We start from the raw sequence: 6,179 nt of genomic DNA on the forward strand, positions 1-6,179 counted from the left end.
TGCTGGGGAATTCTGAGCAAATCTTCTTTGCTCTTTGAAAAGAGACTAACAAAGATTCTGCATCTGGTAATGGCTGAGCAGCTCCTATTGGACCACAAACTTCCCACATGACAAAATTATAAAAAGCAACTATGAAGACGCTAGAGATTGATGAGAGCACACAGACAATGGAGAGAAGTTGACGCTTGAAAGAAGGGATAGCACTGGATAAGTTTGTTTGTTTGTTGGTTCTTGTCGGTTTTTACCTGAGGGAAGGCCCTAGTCAGGGTCATATGGCGTGGTTAAAACTAGAATAGAAGCCCAAAGTTGTACTGGTATGAAAAAGCAGAGGACAGAGTTCTGGTGACCACACAGCTGGAAAGTGAGGAGAGAAACCCTGGAAATGAGAAGGAGCCACAAAGGCAGAGCTCCAAACTCTGTGTATAGGCTCTGCTTAAATCTCGGACCCCCACACGTGCAGACAGCATAGGTAAGGCTAAAACATCTAAACTGAGATTTCAGCTTCCATCTACCAGAGAGGAGACAATGTATGCAATTTGGGAGCTCAATCAAGTGACCTACCAACTAAAACAAATAAACACAAATACTCTTCAGAAGAACGAAAGAATCCAGAGTCTCTACAACATATCATTCACCATGTTCAGGATACAATCCAAAGGTACTTGACATTAGAAGAAACAGGAAAATGTTACCCTTATGAAACACAAAAGGCAATCAATGGGGACCAACATCAAGATGACCCAGATGTTAGAATTAACAGACAAAGATTTTAAAGCAGTATGACAAATATGTTCAAGAACATAAAGGAAAATATACTTACAATGAGTGAAAAGATAGGAAATCTCAGCAGAGAAACAGAAACTATAAAAAGACCATAGTGGAGATTTTAGAACTGAAAAATATAACATCTGAAAGAAAAAGACTAAAAGAAGAAGCAGCCTATTTTTTTGCCTTTGGCCATCATAAGGATGTGATGCTGCTTTTGCCACACTCATCTTCTGATCATGAGGATAGCTAGCTTGAGGATGAGGCCCATGTGCCATATATGGCAGAGCAAGAAGATGGAAAGGACTTGGGTCCTTAATGATATTAATGAGCCACCAAATTAACCAAGCTAGGAACTTCCCTCCTGCCAGACTTCTTGTATTGGGAGAAAAATAAAATGTGCTTATTTAAACAATTTCTATTTGGGTTTCATGTTACTTACATGAGAAAGAAAGTGTCATAAGTTATAAAACTCTTCATTAAAGACCTTGGCTTAATTTTGTTTAACCCAAGGTTCACCAAATTTATGTGACCATATCTTTTTAAACTAATATCTATTGAAATGTCAAGCATACTTAGGAAAGTCCTAAGCTTCCACCTTCTAGTTTCGAGAAGGTAAGACCCTAGCTTCTACTTTCTAAATCTGTGCCATTCAGTGATCTCACCTATAGAATATTAAAGGCCACAGGCTGTTTTGATCATATAATGTGGGGATACACTAACAACTGTCCAAATTGATGACCTGAAGACTGCCAGGAATCTACTATTAAAAAATTCCAAATTTGCAAATTGCTGCAAACTCTTGTTACTCCAAGTGTGGTGGGTGAACCAGCAGCATCAGCATCTCATACCGTAGATCTACTGAATCCAAGATCTGCATTTTAACAAGACTCCCAGGTCATTCACATGCACCTTAGAGTTTGAGAAGAACTTCTGTAAACTATAAACCACAACATTAGCTGCATCATTATTCATGAAAACAAAAAAACTAATAATAATTTCTTCATCTATTTTTGGAGACCTTCACATAATCATCTCATTTGGTTTTCACAACAATACTGAAAGTTGGAGTTTATAGAAGAGGAAATGAGAGTCAAAGTAAAATGACACTTAGTATGTTGAGTTTTGATCAGTCCTCTAGTTGGGGAAAAGGTTGTCAGTTCATTGTTCAGATATGCTCATGGTTTTCAAGGATGCAGACATTTGGTATCTGGCCAAACTGGGAGGTAAGCTGTGCCATCCCTTTGAACATCCTTTTCCAGTCTCTGCTATGAATGTTCTCCTCTCTCAATGCCCACGGCTGTCTTATCCCTCAAGAGGAGAGAGATGGTGTCCAATTCAATGGCCAGCTCCTCTGCTTATCTGGGACCCAGAGAGGTCTCAGCCCCTGTCGGGGGTCTGAGCTCAAGGCTGAGGGTTAAGTAAACTCAACGACCAGGATAATGGATTCCTGGTCTGGGAAACCAGACAGGTCCTTACGTCAGTCCTGCAAGGACTTTTGCATGTCTGTGTGAGGAATATTGGTCCTGAGCTAACATCTTTTGCCAAGCTTACTCTTTTTCTCCTCAAAGCCCCGGTACCTAGTTGTATATCCTAGTTGCAAGTCATTCTAGTTCTTCTATGTGGAATGCCACCATAGCATGGCTTGATGAACAGTGCGTAAGTCCATGCCCAGGATCCAAACCAGTGAACCCTGGGCCACCAAAGTGGAGCACATGAACTTAACCACTCAGCCATGAGACTGGTGCACGCAAGGACTTTTTAATTCCACTCCAGTTAGAATGGCCCATTCTAATCAGAGGACTAGGACCAGGTTGAGATTAGGCTGTGATTGAAAATAATTCAGGATTAGTGAGAAAAGAATAGAAGCATTTTTTCTAAAGAAACTTAAGTATTATTTAAACCAAAGAGTTTATGTTTTTTAAAACAATTCATGATGTTGGATTATTTACTTGGCTATTTAATGGTTACTTTGTTTAGCTGTTTGAGAAAGGGTTGTGATTTTGTTTTTTAGAAAAGATGAGGAAACATATTGCTTTCTAGCTTAATTAACAATATCTACAACTTAAGCCCTGTATTCAGCCCATATGAACTCAGAACAGGAGCACCATAGCCTAACTGTAAGAAAACCAGGATGAAAAGAACGATGCTAAGAGCTAACCTCCCAAGGTGAAAATAGCCATGATACATGCTAAGTTCTTCCTGAGTCAGGTGACCCCGTCTTGCATTTTTAATGTTAAGCAAAATTCTCACATGCAGTGATAGAACCATTGTGGAAAGCGATGTGGCTATTGATCAAGAGTCGTAGCAGTTGTGTCTTGACTGAGGTTGACCACTTTGAATATTTCTTTGAATTAGTGATTCTATTTCTGGAAACTTAGCCTAAGGAAATAATCTAAGGCATAGGAAAAACTCTAGCCATAAGAGCTCATCCAGCACTATTTTAAACATTTAAGCTTTGGAAACCTGTAGCATCTGGGAGTAGGGAATAGTTAAATGACCTACAATATATCCACCTAATGACATATTAAGTAGCCATATTTTAAATGGGGTTTACATTTAAAGTGTATTTGATATTGAACTGGATTGTCCCTCTATTACCTTTCATCTGTTATGTGAAAATGGTTCGAAAAAAGTTACAAATGAAAGTTGTAAGGGAAAGATTATTTGTAAAGTGCTGGCTATAAAATTTGGTCTAAGATATATTAGGAAGGGTCTGCTCAGACTGTCGCCCCCTTCTCTATCCATCCAAACCCAAGTCCAGCCGTTCTTCAAGTCCCACCTTCTCTACGAAGCTGTCCCAGCTCCCTAGCTCGCCCTCCGTCCTCACAGCTCCTCGGGAGCACATCGGCCATTGGTGTAGCCTGCCTTGTACAGTTGGTGTTTTCATTCTGTATGTGTCTCCCCCACCAAGATCCTCGACATCAGTGACAGGGTTTTTAGACCTTTTTTATTCTGCACAGGACACAGCTCAATCCCTGTACCCCATCACTCACCAAGTCCTATTGATTTTACTTTGTAGCTTTCCTCAGCTCTATTCCTTCCATTAAGACCTGTGTTCAGGGCCTCCTCATCTCTCCTGTGGATTCCTGCAACATGGTATCTATCAACGCTGTTTCAGTTGGGATGCGTTTGGCTGCAAGTGACAGAAAACTCAATGTGGAGTGGCTTAAACAATGAGGAAAGTCTCTTCTTTTTAATTGGGAGAAAAGCCCTTTCCAGAAAGCCCTTCAGAGACTCTCCCTCAGGGTCCACTGGCCAGCACTGGTCACACATCCATGCCTTAGTTGCAGGGGAGGCTGGGAAAGCCATCACTAGGCATTTTCAATCTCTATATGGGATGCAGGCTCTGCTGGTAGGAAGGAGAGAAGGGTGAAGGGGCAGTTTCTACTTGGTTAGGGAACAAATAGTGTCTGCCTCAAACTCCCTGCTTGGGTCTCCCCACCCCTTTAATCTATTCCCAGCACTGCCACGATTTATTCATTCATTCAATTAATGATTCATCCATTGTATTAGTCAGGTTCAGCTAGCTTATGTTCTAGTAATAAACAACTTTCGACTACCAGTTGCTTGGAATAACAGGGTTAATTTTCACTGGCCACGGCAGCAGGCCGCGGGAGAGCCTAGAGGTCAGGCCAGCTCCTACCTGAAATTGACGTGTGTTAATTCTGCCCACGTTTTATGGGTTAAAGCGAGTCACGTAGGCACATCTAACTTCAAAATGCATAAAGGTGAGGTCGCCCTTTGTGCAGGGGAGCAGCACTAACACTTAACCACGTTCTACAAATATTTATTGAGCATTGACTACATGCTGGGTGCGGTGCTGGAGACGTATTGGTGAGAAAGACAGTATCTGTTCTGAAAGCATTTACAGTCTGGAAGGAATTGTCTGCTCCTTCCTTAACGCCTTCATGCTAACATATAAAGACTTCAATTGTACCACCTCTTACTTTTTATTGCATTAAAAAAAAAAACTTGGCTGTCTGCCTGAATAGGTTGTAAAACCTTAAAGATGCCTTATTCCTCCTTGTAAACCTAATACCTAGAATGGTGCCTGGCACTAATAGAAACTTTAATATTTGTTGAACGATGTTTGAGATAGAATGGGCTCAGCTACAAGGAACAGGAAGCCCAGCTGACAGTGACTTAAACAAACAGGGTTTATATTTTCACATAGCAAGCAGTCTGACAGCCAGCAGCTGCTGTGGTTGCTGACTCCCTTCAAGAGTGTCATCCAAGACCCAGGCTCTTTCCAGCCTTACGCTACGATATGCTTAGCTTATTGGCTTTTCCTCCTTGTGATTGTGCCTCATGGTCACAAGACTGCTGCCACTGCTCCATGTAACATATTCATATCTAAGTTGGGAAAAAACAGGAGTGGGAGTGGCAGGGGGCTCTCCTCTAATGACTGCCCCTTATAGCAGGGAACAAAGCTTTCCTAGAAGCCACGCAGTAGCTTATGTTTCATGGCCAAAACATGGATCCCATGGCCATCCCAAGCTTTGAGCGAGGCTGGGGAAGAGAATATCTGGATTTCCAGTCTCTGTGCTGGGAGATGCCAAAGAAGGGGCTGGGAATGGTTTGGGTAGCCAGCTGGAAGGGTTCACTACAAATGAAGAGTATATGTTCAATAAATATTTATTGGTGAAAGTTCAGATTTTTATAATCTGGTTCTTTATAGATTTTTAATAGAACCCTCATCATTGTTGCAACTAGCCAATGTTGGGTACATCTTCTGTTGGTGCTGGGCACTATGCCAAGCAAGTTATATGAATTTTCTCATTCACTCTTCCCAACCCTATGACAGAGGTATTATCAATCACTGTTTTACATATGAAGAGATTGAATCCCAGGGTAGTTAAGCAACTTGCCCAACTTGTTCACGTGGCAGCTGGTGAATGATGAAACAGTAGCCTAAACTCCAGTGTCTGAGTCCAGAGCCCGTGTTCCCATCCTAGAACTTCAAGTCCAGAAAGGGGCAGAGAGCTTGTCAGAACCAAGCCCTTTATTTTCACAGTGCTGAGTCCAGAGATGGGAGGTAAATTGCTCTAGGTCACACAGCAAGCCCAAGTCAGAGCCGGGCCCAGGAACCAGAAGTCCTGACTCCCAGGCCATGGTTTTTTCTCTCACACTGGGCTGCCTCTATTTAGAATCTTACATTAGTTCACCGATTTTTTTTTTTTTTAAGATTTTATTTTTCCTTTTTCTCCCCAAAGCCCCCCGGTACATAGGTGTATATTTTTTTAGTTGTAGGTCCTTCTAGTTGTGGCATGTGAGATGCCGCCTCAGCGTGGCCCAATGAGCGGCGCCATGATCCGAACCAGCGAAACCCTGGGCTGCCGAAGCGGAGCACACGAACTTAACCACTTGGCTACGGGGCCAGCCCCCATAGTTCACTGATCTTTAAGATGACA

This window comes from Equus asinus, chromosome 8 (assembly GCF_041296235.1).
Source record: "Equus asinus isolate D_3611 breed Donkey chromosome 8, EquAss-T2T_v2, whole genome shotgun sequence".
Lineage (NCBI taxonomy): Eukaryota > Metazoa > Chordata > Mammalia > Perissodactyla > Equidae > Equus > Equus asinus.